The sequence below is a fragment of the Poecile atricapillus genome, chromosome Z (assembly GCF_030490865.1).
Source record: "Poecile atricapillus isolate bPoeAtr1 chromosome Z, bPoeAtr1.hap1, whole genome shotgun sequence".
Lineage (NCBI taxonomy): Eukaryota > Metazoa > Chordata > Aves > Passeriformes > Paridae > Poecile > Poecile atricapillus.
In genome coordinates this window covers 59,793,246-59,815,215 of record NC_081289.1, presented here as the reverse complement: position 1 = coordinate 59,815,215, position 21,970 = coordinate 59,793,246, and positions in this window count along the sequence as shown.

The window sequence follows — 21,970 nt, the reverse complement described above, 5'->3', positions numbered from 1 at the left end:
TTTGCCATCCAAACGTAAGACAGGTACTTGCCTGGATGAAAAACAACCTGTCAAACCTTAGACTAGACATAAACACAAGTAGGAAAGCCAAAGATACTGGAAACCAGAAAGAAATGATATCTTTATCCTTTCACAAGAGAGTATAGGATCCTGCATCACATAATTAAAATAGTATAGGATTTCACAGCCCACAGTTCACAAGTTAGGTTTGCAGTTACTTGCAGTAGTTAAATATTGTGAGAGAAATACTAACAGAGATGGCAGGAAAAGGAATTTTCTGTCTAAGATGAACTTTAAAAATATTAATAGTCTTGTTAGTTGTCGTTTGTTGTACTAGCTGCTAAACTTTGATCATTTTGCTTGTTTGTATTTTATACTACTACATCTTCATTTAGAAAGTGACAGGCAGTGATAGAAGCCTGAAATAGAACTTTCATGATTTGGAGAACTTCAGGCTTTTTTATGAAACATGCAAGTATTGTAAAAAACCTTTCTTTCATTTCCAAAACCATATGAGAATAAATTTATACTGCTATTGTCAAAGTTTATTATTCTTTTTTGTACCATCACAAAGTAAAGGAGTACACAGACTCCTTTTTTATCAAAAAAAGTATCATTTAAGACCAGAATTTCTTTAAAATAATACTGATTAATATAAATGCAGAAGTAAAAACATGAGACTTGGTTATTTCAATAAAGTTTACAAGATAGGTAAACTCCTGTAATTTTTTTTTCTGACTCTTGATTTTTTCATCTGTGGTCTTAAATGCTTACACAAGTGAATCACAGAAATTAAAATGCCTATCTATTTTTGTCTCAAACTATAAAGATTTTAGATTTCATGATTTTTTAATTCTATTTTTTGTTACTGATTTCAGAGATTAAAAACACAAGTTAAACACCAGACCATAACCTATAAAATTTACATAAAAAAGAATAGCTTTCTTCATTTAAAAAATACAGTAATCTTAACAAAGGATTTTTAGTTCTAAATACTTATAATTATTGAACTCAAAATCGTGAAATATCCACAGATAGGTTAGCAGGAGCACTATAGATGTTCAGTCTTTTCCTAGCTCATAGAAAAAAATAAGTTAATACCTACCATATCTATTTTATGTTTGCGTATTTTGCTTGGTGATCCTTCAAGAATTGTGCCACTGAGATTTGTCACACATTTATGTTAGCAAGAATGAGTAGCTATTTCTTTGTGGCATTAGAGAAATAGGATTGAAATGAAGTGTTTTTCTTCATTATTTACACTTAAATTCAGGTATGGTTTGCACATTAATTTTATCTATTATAAACTGAATTTATATTGCATTAGTTCTTGATAATCTAGATAAAAAATAAAGTATCAAAAATTTTGATTACAGCACACTGTAATAGATTAAGAGTCAGACTAATGGAATTTAGATGTATGATCAAAGTGATTGTATTTTGGTAAAAAAAGGTAATGGTAATGAAACATCAAAAAATCTATTAAATGTTTGGGAGTGTATCTAAGGAATGAGCTGTAGGATCTTTTTTTCAGACTGTACTATGAATTATCTCTGAAGAGTGGAGGTCTGTTGGAGAAAGACCTTACTAGATGTCTACTGGAAATGTAGTAGAGCAGAGAGAACAGCTGGGAGGCTCCTGAGCGTGTGGTGAGCACTTCCTGGCACAGCTGGCGTGTGAGGCAGTCAGGAATGGCTGGACCTGTTTGATGAGGACAGGGAAGGATTTGTGGGTGATGTGGTGGCTGGAGGCCATCCTGGGCATAGTGATTATGAAACACACATTCTTCAATGCTCTTAATATGAAACTTTTAATCCCTCTACAACTTTGTGCCTGTAGTGTGTAATCCTATCTTTTATTTCCAGAGCTCAAATTTATTTATTAAGTCGTTATTTAAACTCCTTGGTTTATCTGTACCCATCATTTTGTAAAGATGCCTGACTTGATTTGCAATTCCCTGCATTGCCAGAGCTTTTTTATCACACGATACTGTCTGGAAAACCTGGAAAACAAATGTGGACATGATTGTCTGGGTTTTCAGCCTGTCAGTGGCTGATCTGTTCCCAAGGGAAAGTCTTTTGGGAACTTTTCTCTCTCAAGGAATGTTTTTGTAAATAGGTTTTTGGTTTCTAAAACAATATTGTACAGATGTCTTGAGTGTTTTCTCTTGTCCCACCAAGGGATGAGAGAGGTGTTTCTCCCTTTACCAATAGTGTTAAACCTGTATCAAAGCACCTTATAAAAGAGGCTGAAAATCCTGAAATAAAGCCTTCTTTGGACAATACCTCTGCCTGCTGTAATTGAATTTATGCTCCTATTTCATGTCCACTAGAGACAAACAAACCATGTAATAATTAAACATATAACTATGTTCTCTCTATGTCATACAGTTTCTTACTTTAGCTGAGACTTTTCAAGACAGCAATTTATTTTTGTCTAGTCAACATTCTTCCTTAAAAAAATGTAGTGAGATGATGAATCATCATCAATAAAAGTCCTTTGAGCTCCTCATAAAAATAGTCATGAAAATAAAAAAAATATCATCAGCCATCTTTGTCAAGGAGTTACAGCATGACAGAAATGTGTGATACATTTTTTCAAAAAATAATTTAGGATTAAGTTGCAGGACTCATAAGCTATACTTTGAGAAGGTAGGGGTTTTTTGCTTTGTTGGTTTTTTTTGTTTGTTTTGTTTCATTTTGTTTTTTTGGTTTTTTTTTAAACAAACCAGGCTGTACATGGACTAGCATGTTTTTCTAAAACCCAGTTCCTAGGAGAAAATACTAGCTTAATGCTCTTCCTTCTCCATTCACAGAAATACTGATCACAGTGCAGGAAAAATCAAAGATGCACCTAAACTGCCTATGTATCCAATAATTCTGTATTTCCAACCTGGACATGCCATTACATACAGAACACATTTAATGTTTTTAGCACAGGTAAACATTTAATCACAGTGCACCTTTGCTGTCTTCTTAGACTATGGCTATGAGGAAACATATTTTTTTAAAATAAAAATAAAGGAAAATGGATTTCTGGGGAGTTATCTATTACAGTGACATAAATATAGCTGTACTAACAGCATTTCAGTACTTTCTTCTAACCATAATGCCTTTGAAATATTTGAAATCTTGTAATACTGTAATATAAATGCAGTGCATATTCAGTTCCTAGAGAAATGTTGAAAATGTAATTGCTTTTATATAACTGAAATTCAAGATTGAAAATATTTCAAAAGCACCACAGTAGGAAGAAAGTATTGAAATACTGTAGGAGAAGAACTGGAAAGACTATAAAAATAAATCAAGTTTGGAAGGGATGGATTAGGCATGTTAGTCAATAAGCTGGCAGAGTCAATAAGAGAGACTTCTCAAAGCATAGAGAGGATGAAAAAAGTGTTAATTGGGTACAAGAGCATGTTTGTGAGGGAATACAAATAGATTTGAGCAAAACATGTAGATAACAGCAGAGCATTTGATATGGGAAATATTCCTGTGACCATAGTGGATCTTATATTGAATAGTAAATGAGAAGGCAACAAACATCAGTGAAGCCTGGAAGACCAAGGACACCATGGGTTAGAGTTTCTTATTATTCAATGTGCTCCAAAGTTCAGTATTTCACAAATAGGTCTTTTCCATAAACTGGCATTTGGTATCAGGTTTAGCTTTCTGTATGGAAAAAAAAAAATATTTTAAAGAACAAGTAAATATAAAATGAACACATGAGGTTTTAAGTAAAAGACTGAGATGCTTTGGAGCACTGACATGTCAATATTTTGAAATTTAAAAGCTGTTTTTTTTTTTACCATCTTCCTGAAATATATTTTAAATGAAAAATATTCTAATGATTTTTAACTCACACTCATAAAATATTATCAGAATTATCAGGCACAAGTCTTCCATTAATTTTGCTATAGTGTTTCAGGTACATTAGAAGAAAAAACTACCAGCTCTATGGCTTTTTGATAACTTCAGAGTTAAAATCACACTGCTTTCCACAGATTTCATAAGTCATAGAATGAAGCAAGTAATATCTCATTATAGCTTGATTCTAATAAATAACTTTATTATTTTTTATATATTAGACTAACTGTCGTGGTTTTAAACCAGTAACTAAAAAAATTACTTATTTCTTGCTGTGAGATATGGATTAGAACAAGAGCAAAACAAGCTTAATACTTAAAAGGAATAAAGACAGTTTATTAACAAACTACAAGAATAAGAACACCAGAATAAACTTCCAGAAAACTCTTTTATCTCTCACTACTTGACCATTTTTTTGTACACATGATAACATAGAGACAAAAAAAAAACTTTAGAACTTTGGTGGTCAAAAACAGTCTCAATTCTTGCTAGAGTTTTTTCATCAGTCATTGTAGAGAAACAGAAGTCTCCATCTGCCAATTTATGGAGTTTCTCACAAGAAAACTATTTTTGTTATAGTTTTCTATTTCTCTAATGCCAGCTGCCCGGAAATCTGTCATCAGAGTTCACTCCTCCCATTTCACATCACTCTGAGGTGTGTATGGGCCATGAGTCTAGGGATGTCATTTTAAGGATGAGTTATTCAAAGGTAGAAATCCTCTTCATCTGTCTCTGTGAGCCTTCCTGGAAAACAGCTTTCCCCTTGCCCCTCCAAGGCTTCAAAATCTTCACTCTACCCATTTCCAGCAACTCACAGTATCACAACCACTCTCTCTTTTTCTCAAAAGTCCACACTTTGAACACTCTATTCCTCCCATACTCTAGTCATGAATTAAAGGAGTCTTTTTAAACTACTATTGTCCATCTCCATAGCTTTAACAGAAAGATATTTCAGCTGTAAAGCACCTTCTTATTCTCTCTTTCCCATTTAAACTTAACTCTTTTCCTCACTGTTTTTAGTAGTTTTATTATGTCTTTTTCATGTTGATTGTCTCTCTCGTTCTCTGTCTGAGAAAAAGGAGTAATCTGTACATTTTATCCAGGTAGTAAAATAATTAAAAGCTTTAGAAAAGCTGCAAGAGTTCATGGTGTCAGGTTTCAGTCCAGCAGCAGCAGTAACTGAGCAGCTCTGCTTTCTTTTCCTTCCCCCCCCCCCCCCCCCCAATTTCGTCCTCTGCGGCCTTGTCCGGCTGAGGGGGGGGGGGGGGGGAAGAGGAGGATACAACAAGGCCTCGTTACCTTCTCAAAAGCCGGAAACAAAAGAGAGCAAAAGAACTCTGACTGTACTTCTTAAGGGGGTGTTCACAAGCTGAATTCACTTTTTAATGGTCAGAACTGCTGTCAATTCTTGGAAATGACTGATAATTGGTCAGGAGAAAAGACTCCCATCAGCCACCGGCAGCTTCAACTTCCTTAGCTCTCAAAACTACCTTAAAGGTAAAGCCACCCCATGACACGAACCTAGGCAATTACTGGGGAGGTTTTGTTTTATTTTCCAGAGACAGCCAGATAGGGCCATTTAGGTTTATTTTATCATCTGTTTCTATGTTAAAAAGTAGTAGAGAGACATATAGTCCTCCACAGCTACTGGCATGTAAAAAATCTGATCAGTTACCTAACTTTACCAGATCTAAAATTCAGGTTTATTGGATTCTAATGTCTTGAACAAATATTATCCATATTTTAATTCAGGAGTAATTACTTATACATAAATTGAAACTGTTCTACATGTCATCACAATTATTTTTATTAATGCTTTTCCCTTTGTTATTGTTGTAGACAAATCATATATGTCCCAAGATCCATGATATAGGCAGAAAAACATAAACTTTATCCAGCTCCTGAAACTCAAGCTGAACCTGCTGCCCACACTAAGAAAAAGGCTCTTTGGCAGTACTTCAACAGAAGCCCACAAAACTATAAAATATTTAATACAGTGAAAATCTGTTCTAGTCACATTGTGAATTATAACTCAGAATCAAACTACAGAGTAATAGATGGGCATCTGTTCAGTAATTATTCTTAATTCAATATTAGTAAACCAAATAAATATTAAATAACTAGTTACCCTGCATTTTTTTGATCAGTACTGTTGATGCAAAATAAACATTTAAAGTGACTGATCTTGTTATAGGAGAATTTATTATGCTGTTTTCCTTTTTCTTTTCACACAAATTAAATTTAATTGGATTTGTCCATAATTGTGGTCTTAGGGTATTTCTGGTGCATCACAAATATGTATTTATTACTCAACACTAAATTACATTTTGTTACCGGCCTAAATACTCAAGATCTAATTTTGATCCTAGTATCCACTATTCCATTTACTGGATCCAGGAAAAGGTAGATATCAACTCAAGAGAGTTGATGCAGAGACTGAACACTTTTAGCAATAACAAAGAAAGATAAAATGGAAGCAGGGTGAAAACTCATGGATAAAAAATAAATGCTACAGAAGGTGAGCGGAAAAGTTTTACCAGCTGTTGTTTACCTTTTGTTGGTATTTGAGGATAGAGTAGAGAATACTGAGCAAGAGCAGCAGCAGAAAGTTTCACAATTTAATAAAAGGAGAGTGGCTGGAGGCAGAGCCTGAAGGCAGAATGTTTGGTTGTGTGGCCCAAAGGTCAATAGGGATGGAAAAGGAAAATAATCTAATATAGGAAGGAAACAACACTTCCCAGAGCGAATCTAAAAGGAGATGTTTAATTCCTCATTATCTCTGCTCCAGTCTTATTAACTAATTGCTTTCATTTGGTAAGTAAAAGTCAAAATACTCTTGTGCTAGTTGCATTGTCAGGGCAGAGAAGTTGTCGTTGTCAGGGCATCCTAAGGTTTTTAAGCTCCTTTAATTGATCTGGGAAATTTCTAAGGGATCAATTACTGTGGTATTTTAAAATATTTTCAAATCAGAATTGTTAAAAAACACCCAGAATATTATGGGTTTACATCTTTGTAGCATATTTTAAAGTCACTTTAGAAAGAAGAATATTTTCTCAGTTCCACAGATGGGCAGCTGGCACGAGAAGTGCCTGTGTGATTTACTTATATTACTCATTTACTCAAAGATCAAGCTGAGAAAATAATGAAATTCCTTACTGTCCTTTGCTCCACTGTAGTATGTTATTTATCCAGGTAGAGGGAGGATAGGATGGAGAGGAGACATCTGATGCCGATATCAGATATTTTGGGAAAGTTCAACCACTGACAACGTACTCCAGCTCTCCAAACTGACAGTTAGTATGAAGTGTGCAATTTTGTCAGTTCAGTAGTCCTTCTTTCTTATCTTTCAAACCAATGGCAAGCTCTGGACACAGAATGAGGAGCATTTCTATGTGCTTTAGAGCCATAATGAGCACTATATAAGGCACTCCTTGAAACAAACTATTGTAGGTATTTATGTCTGAGCTAAAATAATTAATGTCTATTATAACATGCTGTTCAATGAATGAATGAGAAACTACTTGAGTTGAAAAAGAAAGCACTTTATCAATTTAAACTTTGCCTTTACTTTGAAGTAACTTCATTGTGGTTTGCAAGGTCCTGGGCCCCTCACTTCAAGAAAGATACTGAGGTGCTGGAGCATGTGCAGAGAAATGCAGTAAAACAGGAAATAGTCGGGAGCACAGGCCTTGTGAGGAGCAGCTGAGGGAGCTGGTGGTGTTTAACCTGGAGAAAAGGAGGCTCAGAGAATCTTCTTATTCTTTACAACCACCTGAAAAGAGGTTGTAACCAGGTGGTCTCTTCTCCCAGGAAAGTGGTGACAAGATGAGACAACATAGCCTTCATGCTGTGTAAGAGAGGTTCAGGACATCAGAAGGAATTTCTTAATTGTAGAGTGTTGTTAAACATTGGAATGGACTTCTCAGGGAGGTGGTGCACTCATCAATCATAGAGGTATTCAGGAAATGACTGACATCAAAATTAGTGTCATGGCCTAATTAACAAGTGGTGATCAAAGGTTGGACTCAAAGATCTCAGTAGTCTTTTCCAACATAAATAAATCTGTGATTCTTTAAGTAATTGAATAATTTGGCACTCAATTAGTAGTGTTCTGGTGTCAGAAAATGAAAAGATATCAAGTTGCTGATGTGATGGAACACAACATGGATACTCTGAAGGACTCTTCCATGTCTAGAAATCACCACAATAGTGAGCTTCTTCCAGTAATTCAGGAATTTCTAAATATCCAAGAGCAAACCCCATCAAGTTTTAGAATTTTCCTCCTTAATTTTGTGTAATGCATTTAGTAACATGAACATCTTCATTTATTTTGATCTATAATGTTCTATTTTGAGTTAAATTTTTGAGAGCCTTAAAGTAGTGCTTTATTTAAATTAAGATATTTTTAACATATATATTTCTTTTACATGTTTGCAAGTTTTATTTCCACTTCCTTTAATAAGCAAGAAATGCCCTTTTAACAGACCCTTGGCATGAAGAAAGATTGATTTTAATCTTACTTATTTCGGTTTTCCCTTGTTAGAGACATTCAAATTCATCTCCTTCTAGTCAAGAAGGAAGATATTCAAACATTTCAAAAGGGAAATTCTATGGAAGGTCTATGAAATAAAAATTTTATTTGTGGTCTTGCATAATGTGGCTGTATGATTCTAAAAATTAGTACATGCCATTAGGTATTGCTGAGGTTTTATTTTTCCTACTACTGTTTTCCTCTACTCTTTATAAAACTGCTGCGACAATGTGCTTAAGCATGTTTCAAAAGTGGTGAAGTAATCATTAAAACAACTAAAGAATAGAAGGGAAACATACAGGGTTTATAGTATTTTCTGCTGCTGAATAAGTCGTTAGGTCCTTTTTCTCCAGAAACCCTGTGAAATTGATAATAAATAAAATGACACAAGAAACAAAAGGAGAAGATTCAAGTATAGCCGATAGTATTTTGATAAAATTTTCATTATACATTTTTTAGGCACTTAAAACAAGTGCTATAAACCCTACCTGAGCAAGGTTTCTTTTGCTTCAGGTTCCTTTTTGACCTTTTTAGGTGACTACTCTGAGGCATTAAAGAGAAGCCACACCCCACCACACCCCTAAGTTCCCAGTCTATGAATGGTTGGAGGCTAGGAGAATGTATAGGAAATATATTAATTTTTTTTGCCCTGTTTCTGTAGTCTTTACTGGGCATCTGCTTGCATTCACCATACCAGAAAACTGGCATAGAAATAGCTTTGGTCCAACCTTCCAAATTGAGGTGGTTGCTTTTTTTTGTGATTCATATACTCACAGCTTCCATAAAAAGTACTGGAGAAGATAATAATGCATCTTCCATGTCCCTTCTTCTCAAACATAACCAGCACTTGAATAGAGAATTTAGAACCTTCTTACAGTTCAATGTTAAATAGACAAAATTCTGAAAGGGTAATTTGAGATAATCTAAAAATAAACATATATATGTCTATTTTATATAGAAATATATAGAAATAATGTTAGATATTACCAAAAGGATAAATACCCTCACTGTGAACCCAGAATCATCTTAAAAATCTCCCAGAGCATAGTGACATGACATGACTTTACAAAGACTTTGAATTTATCCACAAATTTACATGAGAACATGGCAGATTAATTGCTATAAATATTATCTTTAGTACAAAGTATAAATGATAACTCCAAGGCAGCACTGGAATGTGTGAATGCAGTTTTGTTGGGCTTGACTTGCCATCAGTCTTGTTGTAACAGCACAATACTGTAAGATACAGTACAGTTGTCTTACCATAGACATGTAAAGTCCTTGAAGTGATTGGTCCTTGACCAAGACATTTATAGTGTGTACACAGGAAACTAAAATTTAAGAAAAAAAAGAGAAAATTTTATTGAACTATATACAGTTCTGGTTCAGTCTATGCGTAAATATAAGGATGTATGAATACTAGCATAAATATTATAGTGCTAAAAATGCTGTTAAAATAAGAAAACCTGCTTTTATCACTCTTACTCTCAGACCCATTTTTTTCCCAATATATACCAATATGCATAACTGCTCTTTTATATAACAGTATCCATATAAAGGACATTATCAATACATCAGCCTGGGCAAAAATGTCAAACCTATACCTAACACAGATCCATAAATTCAGGAGCACAGGGAGATATAAAGATCTATGAGGGGTTTAAATGCAAAAGGGAAATTAGCTATTGAACAATGAACAAATATTTTGTTGAAAGAAGCCTTGCATTTGTATAAGCATTCTGACAGTTTTGGATCAAATCCACCTTATCAACATCCCTGACTTTTTTCTAATGACAGTAGGACAGCTCACAGACTAACTTACTTCATCCCTTGGAAAGTTTTGCAATTTTAAAATTTGAAGTAACTTAAATCTTTACCATAAAAAATTCCCAGAAAATGTCTCAAACAAACCATCATTAAACAGATTCCCAGTACTACTCCTGTTTTGCATAATCCCAGATAACAAGAGGCTGGAGGGGTTCTCACTTTTATTGGCTGGAAAGTAGGATGTTCCTAAACTAAATAAAAACAAGTAGATCAACAAAAAATATTTCTAATCTTTGGGAAAACAGAATGAACACTTGCTCCTTTGTTAATATGTTAAGTAACAGTTCCAGTTTTCTGGATTTTATCTGGAAGCAATATATGAGGTTTTACAATAGCAGAAGTATTGTGGAGATTGATACTTTACCTTTGCTTTCACAACTATTTCTTTTCATGACTGGCTAAATTGTTAATCTCCAGTCCTTAAAAATAATTTTGTTAGAGCATGAATATCTGAGTGAAGAGCAAAAAAGCTATCCTGGTTTTGGCTGGTGTAGAGTTAATATTCTTCACAGTAGCTGGTGTGGGTTATGTTTTGGATTTGTGCTGGAAAAAAATATTGATAATGCAGACATATTTTCAGTATTGCTGAGCAGTGTTTACAGAGTCAAGGCTCTTTCTGATTCTCACATCACCCCACCAGTGGGTGGGTACAAGGATTTGGGAGGTGACACTGGTACAGCTGACCGTAACTCAGCCAGGGGATATTCCATACCATATGGTGTCATGTTCAGCATATAAAACTGGAGGAAGAAGAAGAAGAAAGGAAGGAAAGCTTGGAATGATGGCATTTGTCTTCCCAGGTCGCCATTACACCCACTGGAGCCTTGTCTGCCTATGGAACGTGGTGAGTAAATTCCTTTGTTTGCTTTGCTTATGCAAGTGGCTTTTGCTTTTCCTATTAAATATCTCAACCTACAAGTTTGCTCACTTTAACTCACCTGATTCTCCCTCACATCCCACTGAAGAAGAAGTGAGTGAGTGTCTGTGCAGCTTAGTTGCTGGCTGGGATAAAACCACAGCAGGACATAACTCTGTAGCCTGCCAGAGACTGTTTTTGGGAAGGATTTTGTACAAAGGAAAGAAAAAGTAGCAGAAACAGAAAGAGGCAATGAGATACAGATGCAATAGACAATACTGTTCTGGCTAAAAACGAGCCAAGCACCTGTGAAATGCAGCAATCTTCAAACCTATGAGCATCAGAGATATTAACCTTTCCTGTCTGCACTCATTCTCTCAAAGCATTTTGGAATAGAACTTATTTCAAAAGAAAAAACTTGGTCTCATCACCAGTGAATCTGTATTTTAAAAACAGATTGTCAACAAAAAATGGTTTACTACAAAGCTTACTTTGACTACAAAGATTGTTAGAAGCCCTGCTTGGTTTTTATTCTGCAATATGGTGATCCATTCTAGACTGTCTGACAAAAGGAACACTGGACTTCCAAACTTTAGAACTGGACAATGCATGACAGAAAGTACACAACAAGAATTTAAGGATAAATGTCAGTATGACACACTGCCAATTTTATCTCAAACTTTATAAGACAAATATATTTAGATATAACTCTGTTGCTTCCTTGAGTCACATTTTTTCACTTAATTAGTCACAGTGGTAAGGACTAGAATAGGTATATAGGAAGCAGTTAGATAGAAGCCTGTATCCCATATGCTTTCTCTGATGAGAGACCAAAGTGGGTGCTTTAGAAATAAATGAAATTTGAAAAATGAGCATTGGTAATCCCTTAACAACTTCTTAGTCTTCAGATTGATTTCCTCAGATAAGGTTGTGTCTTTAGATTGAGTAATCTTAAGAAATTGTTTTGAATCTGGCACATTTTACTGCATTCCTGACAATGAGTTACATAGTTATATTTTGTTCTCAATGAAAACACATTTAATTTTTTATCCTAGTCTCTAAATGTCTCTAAAGACATTCTATTAATTTCATTTGATGTTCTCTGGTTCCTGTCTTGTGATAAAGGCTGAAGTAAATTCTTCTTTCTAGGTCACTCATATGGCAAACACAACTTCAGTTTGCTCTTCCACAGTGTTGAGTACATGTGTGAGAAGAAGCTCCTTACTCTCCATATGATGCTCCCTCTCAGTCAGTCTCCACGTGCCAGATCCAGAGAGGAGAGGGGATGGGGATGACTGCTGGACCCAGGAACTGACCAATAAAAATCTGTTTTTGTAAGCAGGGATGTTCCAGCAGGTCAGTAACTAGAGCCAGCTGCAAAAAGAAAACAAAAAAGACCACAGTAGCCAAACAAAAAACCCAAACACCACTAAAAACTCAACAAAAAATCAAACCCAGAGCAGTATCTTGAACGAATTCTGAGAGATTCTACTATGCCCTCCAGCAGGCTCCTCTCCCTGACACTTCTCTTTTTTCCTCTTGGATGAAGAACCAAGAGGTTCATGAACTCAGAAGTGTCTCTCTCACTCACGGCCACCCTCAGAACCAGCTGATATTTCCAAAACGAAGGAATGACTTTCAGTTCAAAAATTAGGCAATGCAAAATACTCCTTGGCTTACAAAAAAAGTGAACAGATTCTTGGTGACTGGACTGTAACTTCACATCTAGCTTTTGTGCACTTCACTAGTCATTTTGAAAGAAGAAAGAAAATCACTGAACACTGAAAACCAGATTTCATTTACCTTAAAGGTATCAAGATTATTTGTTGACAAAACATTTTAATCTTACTAAAAATGAGTATTAAGAAAGAAAACTAGGAACAGAGGAAATTTGACCTTGAGTACAGACTAGGAAGGCTATTTATCTTGCAACTGCTGAAAGCATTTCTTATCTTAGACTTCAGAGATATTCCTCCTAGGGAGCTGGAGAGCAGTACAGGCATGGTGTCTTTATTCCTTGATGTATTGTATCCAATCACTTTTTATTTCACAGTTCATTATCAAGAAACATTAACTTGTGTAAGAATGAAACTGAGTTTCCATGGAAGCTTGCTTACACTCAAAAGATAATTCAGATGAAGGATTACATGTATGAATTTTTATTCCCTGTGCATTTTGGCAGGAGATTTCAAAGAAAATCGAAATAAAAAGAAACAATCAGAGACTTAAAAGCAAAGGGAAAAGTCTGTTCATCTGTCGGAGACTGGTTTATTACCTAACTTTGCTGGTTAAATAGATAAATTTCAACTGTTAAGTTTAAAAACTTCTTTTTGTTGGTAATCCAAATGATTTTAATAAGAATACTTGAAGACATTTTAATAAGAACACTTCAGGGCTATGTACTACTACATACAGGAAATTCTGGAATCAGAGTATCAGTTGCTAAATGTAATTTCCATATGAGAAAACACCATTCACATTTTCTAAATACATTTAGATCATAGGTTTTAAAGACGTAGGGTGCCTTCACGGTCTAAATATATCATTTCAAAGAGCTCTCTATGATGATTAATATAGGACAGAATTTTAGAAGACTTTCTTAGTTTGAAGGGCCTATATCAGGCTGTATAACAGTTCTAGGATAGAGAGAAAAAGATAGAGAAGTAAAATGAGATATTGTGTTGGTATCCAGATAAATTAGCACAATGTAAAGTGCCAGAGCTTGACCACTCTTGCCAAGTTTCTAAAAGGTTTTTTAAAATTATTGGCATAATATCACTACAGAAGTGATGGAGTAGTCCTCACCTTTTTCCAAGCAGAGATATAGCTAGCTATCCATGTGTATGGATATATATATATATATATGTATGCATACACTCCTTGCCAAGAATATAGTGAGAATATCTAATGTAGGACTGAAGATCCTTTATTCAGCCTTATCCTAAATGTACAGAGACTTGACCTCTGAATAACAAAACTGAGTTTTGTTGTTTTCAGATTAAAATCTTGAGATAATTTTGCAGCAATATACAATCTATATCATTATTATTCAGTGAAGATGTGAGGTACTAGAAGTATTCTTTTATTGACTAGTGTATTTAAAGATTCTCTGAGGCTTCTCTTCAGTACAGTCATTATGAAACCAGACTGGACAGTGGCAGAGTCAGAAAGTCAGAAAGCATCTCCTCATTTTAAACTGAGACAGCATGAGACAGAGCAGGTGTTATTTTATGGGTATGCATTCTTAAATATTGAATGGAATGTGTAATGCGTAATTCTAACAATGAAGGATATGTTTCTTTGTCTGCAGAGAAGAATGTGTAGAATTAAAGTAACCAGTATGAGCATAATTTCTTTATTGTTTGCAACATAATGACAAGAGAAGCAGCAGCTGCTGGATTGAGACTTCCTTTATCGCTCAGTACGAGGAGAGCGAATGAGGAGAATGCAGATGCTGGGTTGAATTCTGTACACTATCAAGTGATAGCATCCAGTGTAGAAACAGAGTATCAAAAGAGGGCTTTCATACAACTATTATCTTTGGTGTCCCTTCAAATGTGCACGACAGATACTGGAGAAAAACAGCTGCAGAACTTCACTCTGTGATCAGATTAGTTATTTCAGTCAATAATGCAAATATAACCCAGCACACTGAAAGTTGCCTTGGGAAAGTGGAAACCTTCTAGGGTTAAGCACCCTCTCTTCCAAAAGGGCCCAAGTTAAAATGCTGGGTTTGACACCAATTTTCTGTAGGACTTCAGGCTATTCATGTACTTCCTCTGCTCTGACTGTAATATCTGGGAAAAAAAAAAGAGAATACTGACTCACCTACCTCAAAGGCAAACTAAAGATTAATTAGTTTGTGCTCGTATAGAGCTTTGAAAATGTCAAGGCTATATAACTACTGTTAAATAAATGGCAAAAAGTCAGATTGGACAAGAACAGAGCAGGACTGCAAGGGTTTATCACTGTATCTTAGCAATTATCTTCAACACTATCCAGAAAAGATTTCTTATAGTAGATATAGGTAGTTAGGAGAAAAGTATGGAGCTGTTTTATAGCAGTATTTCTTCAGAGAATGTAAAAGGAAATGAGAAAGCAAGCACAAATTTTAACTTTTCTGAACTTTTAAATTCAGCAGGGCAATATGTCAGTGCTCTATCTCAATTGGTTCATCTTTTACTGAAGTAGTGTTCAAATACTACTTTATAATACATCAGGAAAGGTCCTGTCCACTTGGATGGGAAATAAAAAATAATAAAAAATATCCCTCTGACAGAGAATAGGGCCACAGGGCTGAATGTAGTTAATTTGCTTCCATTCTACTTTATACAAAGAACATCACCACTGTAAGTCCTGAATTTTTCTGAGAAAACTGCAGTAATCAATGTTCCTATGATGACAGTTTGAATGTGATGTATTTTTTTCATAGTGAAGTGATTACTTAGAAACTGCACAAGAAGAGCCAGCTTCCTCCCTCATCCCATCCCAAGCAGTAAACAAAATTTCCTAAATATTCTCATTGACTCTCACAAAAATTCCCTTAAGTTTCCCATTATTTTACCACCAGAAGTCATGCTGTTCTTATTTTTCAGTTTCCACTGTCCATCTTTGCAGACATCAGATTATTTGAATTTTCTGGCACAGGATCACTAGTCATTTAAAAGTTGCTCTTTTCTGTCAATGCCTATTGCCCATTCTTAATATTCTGGTATTTAGAAATACACCAATCACTTTATTTGGGCTCTCAGGTAATTTCACCCTGCATCAGGAGGATCAGACAAACAAAAATCACACAAATATGGAGACATATGGATCTTACATTTATTGTGTTTATCTGGATTTAAATGTACAAGCATTTTTATTCAAGACTAAACAATGTCATGTAAAGTTACAGTGCTGAAGATATTTGAAGAAAAACAGGGTGAAACTCAAATTAGAAACTGAGGTTCTTACAGAAGTTACATTTGGAGTGCTGCTGGTAGGATTTTGTTTGAGAAGAAAACATAAGATTTGTGAAAGGATACAAGTTCTTCAAAAATAAAAATCAAGCCATGCTCCTCCATTTAAATTTGTTGGTTGTACAAAATGATGACCTCTGTACCAGTATGAAGAATTATGAGCTGAATTATGTGTAAGAGTGACTCCTGAAGGGCATCAGCTTTCACATAATCCAGACATCTTCTTGCATTTTAGTTTTCTATATATAAATGCACCCCTCCACACAAAGGGAGTGTGTAGATTTACCATGAAAGCAGACAATTACACATGAGTAATTTGATTCATATGAGAGAGAACCTAAAACAAAATAAACATTTTTTTGACAAATGCTAATTCTACCATTTGTTATAAACTCACATGGTCTCTGTAAACTGATATTGAAGTTCTCCATATTTACAGGTTTTCAAAGTTAAAACCTCACCAAGGGCAAAAATCAACAGCAACATATCTAAGGCTTTCAGGAGAGCTGAATGATAGCATGTCAAAAATGTAGAAGCAATAACTCCATGGAGTAGAGCAGGGAGCATAACACACTCCCACAGATGCACCAGATTCCACCCAGTCATCACTCCAAACACTACACCCACTGACACTTACCTCATGATTATCTTCTCAGGTTATATTCCTCCTGAGCATCCTGAATATTTGATTTATTTGCACTATTAATTTATCCATCCCACCTGTGTTCCCTTAGATATTTAATTGATTGTCCTTAATTGATCTGGCCATCTGTGATATCTTAGTCATTTAATTGATTTTTTTTTATTGATCTAAACACCTTGCAGCTTTATTGTCACCTAGATGAATCAAAAATCATTGGCTGGTATCATTTATATCTCTTAATTCTAATTGTGCATCTATGCACTTTCATCTTCTGTGGGAGATGGGGCAGAGGAGGAAAACAAACACGTGAAGTCTCATTATGTTCTAACCTGTCTGGCCAGGAGTTGGGTGGCATAAACCCCACTGATTTCAGTGGTACTTTTCCTAGCTACTGAGGCATCAGGGCACTCATTCTCTTCCTGGAACACAGACTTTATTAAAATAAAATAAAATAAAATAAAATAAAATAAAATAAAATAAAATAAAATAAAATAAAATAAAATAAAATAAAATAAAATAAAATAAAATAAAATAAAATAAAATAAAATAAAATAAAATAAAATAAAATAAAATAATTGTGCATAACAAGATTTGCACCATGGTGGTAAGTCTCCCTCTTATCTTGACCTGCAATGGAAGTGAATTCCATTGAGTTATCTTTTAAGAACACTTTAGCCCATCAGTTAAGCACTACTGACAAGCAAAGTGTCATTGCTGATTTTAGTTCTCACACAACAAAGCACTGCTGCAAATAGTGGGTGTCATAATGGTATTCTGAATAATGAATGGCATAAAGGGTATCTTTTTCACTTATTAAGCCTTTGGGCACAGAATTAAAGGCATGGGAGATAATACCTGATATAGCAAATTATATGTAAAAGTGAAGTTTTATGTAAAATTATGTAAAATATATGTAAAATAGATGAAAATCTTGTTCTGGCTGGGACACTTAGATATAATCTATAAATTGTGACAGCTCTGGTGAAGGCAGACAAGACATTTGTAAGAATTAGAAAAGGACTTGATGGTTTCCTTTAACAAGAAAGTATTTGATGTACTTTACGCAGTCTCCTGGACATCTTTGTCTATTGCCTAATTATAGCAGTTCATAATCTAGCAGTTAGTAAAGCAATATAGATAATATAGAGAGAAGGTAATAGTAATCTTTCACCTGCTCTGCTTCATGCTTAGAGCCTCAGATAAGTAGGACCTGCAAGTAAACAAAGAGAAAAAGGACACAAACAATGCAGAAAACAGAGAGGAAGAACTGAAATAGGCTCACAGTAATGGAAAGCAATCCCCCTCAAAAAAGGAAAAAACACAAGAAGGGAAAGAGGTGGGTGCAGACTTAAAGTTGAGTCAGTAAAACTGTAGTGGAGATCTCAAAAGCAAGGAAAATCTGAAAAATAAAAAATAGAAGCCTATTTTCAGAGTAGCAAAATAGAGCAGATCACAACACACATAAAAATTATCTTCCATCTGATTCCTGATTCAAAAATTCTGTAGCACAAATCTGACACCGGCTAGCACTTGAAACCTCACTGGAAGGAGGAAATCCAGAAGACAGAAAAGAGTTCTTACCTTCCTAGCTGCTAGCTGTGCCTGAAAATTCTGTATCCTGATTAGAGTCTTTCCTGTTTTTATATTTATCCTCTTCATATAGCATTACTGTCCTGGCAGGTGTCCTGCATTCCACAGAATAATAACATATTGTTTGACAAAATTATCTTTCCTTAAACTTTGATTTTTTTTGTGTGTGTTTGCCAGTATTTTCTAACTAGAAGATCTTCAACTAAACTTTCTGATATACCTATTTCAGAACACTTGCTTGCCTCTTTTTCTGTCTGGAATTTTCTCCTTTTGCTGGTGCATGGCCAGACTGAAATGTGTTTATCTTGGCCACACACAAGTATCCAAAACATAAAAAGTATGCTTTCTGACACTGCCCTAATGGGTGCATAACAATACATGTGTTCAAGAAAAATAAAATCAAACCCCTAATAAAAGGAGATACTTTATTTTACACAGTTTTCTGTGCAGTAAGATGGAAGAAAGAATCTACCTGAGCAGTGTTCATCACATTGTCACATCATACAGTTTCTCCCTGAGAAAATAATAAAATTTAACACAGAGGTAAGAGCCGATTAATTAAAATAATCTATTCAATTGATATAACAAAAGCCTGTCTATACTTTTCATCCTGGATCTGTGCACTCATAAAGAGCATAACCTGTATATTCTACCTGCTTCAATGTGTTCTATCCTTTAATAAGCTCTGTAACATCTCCTTCCTGTCTCTGGAGCATGGTCCTTCTGCATGGGATTCCATTTCTGACTTGGCTGCCAAGCCTCATGGGGACCTTTGTGTGAAGGCATGAGGAATAGGTGGTGGCAGATTGGGCAACTTGTCCAAAACTGTTATAGATGGTTACTTTAATTTCATTCTATTCTAAAAACATAAACCAAACCAGTCAGTTTCTGCACAATTCCACTGAAGGTACATTTACTTGCAAGCTGCCACAGCTGCCTTCAAAATTCCCCTTGCTATTGGCAGTGTAATTCCTTTGATATGTCCAGCACTGCAGCACCTAATAAGATTTGCTCTTACCAAAGACACATTGAGTTGTTGAAAAGCAAACAGCTCCTCAAATGCCCAGTGGGCATAATCTCATAGTGCTTTGGGACCTATCTGCATATCCAAGCCTAGTTGTGATAGGCCTGCCACCTAAGTGCTCTTCAAGAGCACCAGCCTGTGGGCCACTGATACAGAGAAAGAGGTCAGTGTGACTAAGAACAGCTGTCTGTCTTGTTCTATCCAAGGAAAAGTGAATTTCAAGAGCTACCGTAGGGTTTCCCAGCAACAGGAAAAGTACACTACATCTAGGTCCACATGGTAATGGCCTAAACTGACATGCACAAACTGCGTCCTTTCCCTCCAAGACCTGAGCCGTGTCTCAAGGTTGGCTGGACTCAGGCTTGACTTAAGTTTGGCAGTTCTGATTTGGATGTGAATACAGGCACACACTCACATGCAACAGACAACAGCTTATTGCAGCTACTGATGCTGACATTTCATTGTGATGCGACATCTGATATGCAGCAATTCTGGATGTAACTCCTGGCCAATGTAAACCACATTTTCCTCTGTCAATGAATTTTTAATTCGTAATTCTAGTATCTATCTGGCAATGTTCACAGAAAAAGAGGAAATAAAACTCATAAAAATTTATATTCTGTCATCTGTCTTTCTTGGTTATATCACTTTTCCTCAGACAATGGAAAAGACTCCAACTGTTTGAAACATAGACATTTGTTTACCTCTATTTCACACAGCTTTAATCTTTTGATTTTCTCACTCACATTGTCCTGTGTCTCAATTCCTAGATTTCATCTCCATTTTAAACACCATAAAATGTTATTTGGTGGTTAATTGGTTCTCATTATTTTAATTACAAATTGGTAGTTTAATGGCTATTGGAGAAAAACACTTTAAGAGGAGGAAAGATGGTTAACACAGTCACACTGCTACCAGTCCAGCAAAAACTAGTTTGGGCCATAAGAAAAGTTAAATTTGAAGGAAAGCTTTTGAGAAGGCCGAGTCAAGAGGTCAGTGTTTTCAGGGAAGAATGATCTTGGAGACAGACAGTGAAGTAAACCTCTCTGTAGATTAACCAACCCTCTGTACTCTGCCTGTTTTCTTCAGGGACAATTTATCAGACTCATATAAGCTGTATCTGTTTTCTCCTTCAGGGAGAAGATCAAGTTTAGTGATAATTAAATCCTCAACAAAGCTTTAAATTGTCTTTTTTGCAAATAAAATGGTGATTCTGTACTTCATTCTTATTCAGCAGACCTACCTGCTGGGCTCAAACTCACATCTCCCAAAAGCAATTTGTTTTTCATTTTATGTGATCAGTCAAATTTCTTGACAAAACTTACATTTTTATGAGGAAACATGCCAGTAATGTATTTAAATATGTTTTTGAGTAAAAATACCTTAATTTGGCTCTTGTCATACCACACAAATTTTCACAGCCACTGCTTAGAAAGTGAATTTCAACTAAGAAACAAGGATGCATAATTTGAAAAATAAAAATATTTTTTAAAAATTTCCTCTTTAGAGAAATATGATTTGAATTCATCAGCCACCTCTAATAGAAACAGGATTTCTATTTTCTTTAATATTACTCCAGTTATTCCATAATGCACATATCCCAGGCAAGTCTGCTATATATCTTCATCTCTTTTTTTCTCCCTCTCTTTTCTGCTTATTTTGTGACTTAGGCTGTCAAGATGTTAGAGTCACATACTTTATTAGTCTGTATTTCAAATAATACAGGTTTTTTTTTTCTTTGTCCTGCCCCATAGGCTTTATAAGACGAAAGCAGGAGTGAATATTACTTTATAGAAAGGAAATAATTTACATTTGAAGCCTGTAGTGGAAATGTTACAGTCGAAGCCTTGGACTGATTAGATTGTTTCAAAGCTTTTCTGTGACTTTGATTGATTGAATTTGCCCACGGCACTCCTAGTGGTAATGATACTGTGATTATTTAAGCAGCAAGTAACTTAAGAATAGGCTGAGCATGTTAACTTTGAATTTCCTAGCTTTCAGCATTTTACATTTTCCACAGTTTTTATTCAAGAATAGTGTAGTTTGCATTGTGTGGTATTTACTGCAGCTGTCATTCACTTACTTTTGTTGTTTGAATTTTGCATCATAATTTTGTGGAAACAGGTAAGCTCTTTCCATGGGTAAGGCCCCAAACAACTCACTCAACAAGGCTTTTAAAAAAGCCTTTTTTAATTCATTTACTTTGAGTTAGACACACAAGAGAAATACCAACAAGATATTCTTAAGAGGTCAAAAGAACAAAAAATACTTTACTGGCAATTTTAGTAACTCAGACAACTTTGGAAAAACATTTAGAGCAGCATTCAAACAACATGAAACACTTCCACAAAGCATTAAATTAACCCATTAAACTTAGCAAATTCTAAACCTTTTTGATTTTACTCCAAGTTTTTGAAATTACTCAAAAATTCTGAGAAGAGGGAAATAGAAGAAAGAGAAAGCAAGAAAGACAGAAAATATACAGAAAATAACAGATACAGTTACAAACTCCCAGGATCCAGCAGTGTTGAGCCGATAGAAAGTCCAGAAGGATGTAGGGTGAAGAAATGTATTTGCCTCATATTCAGCAATAAATACTTCCTGGCCTTCCTGGCCTTTTCCCCTGGTGGAATTTCTGGTCATTTGGCCAATTAGGAGCTGAGCTGGAGGCT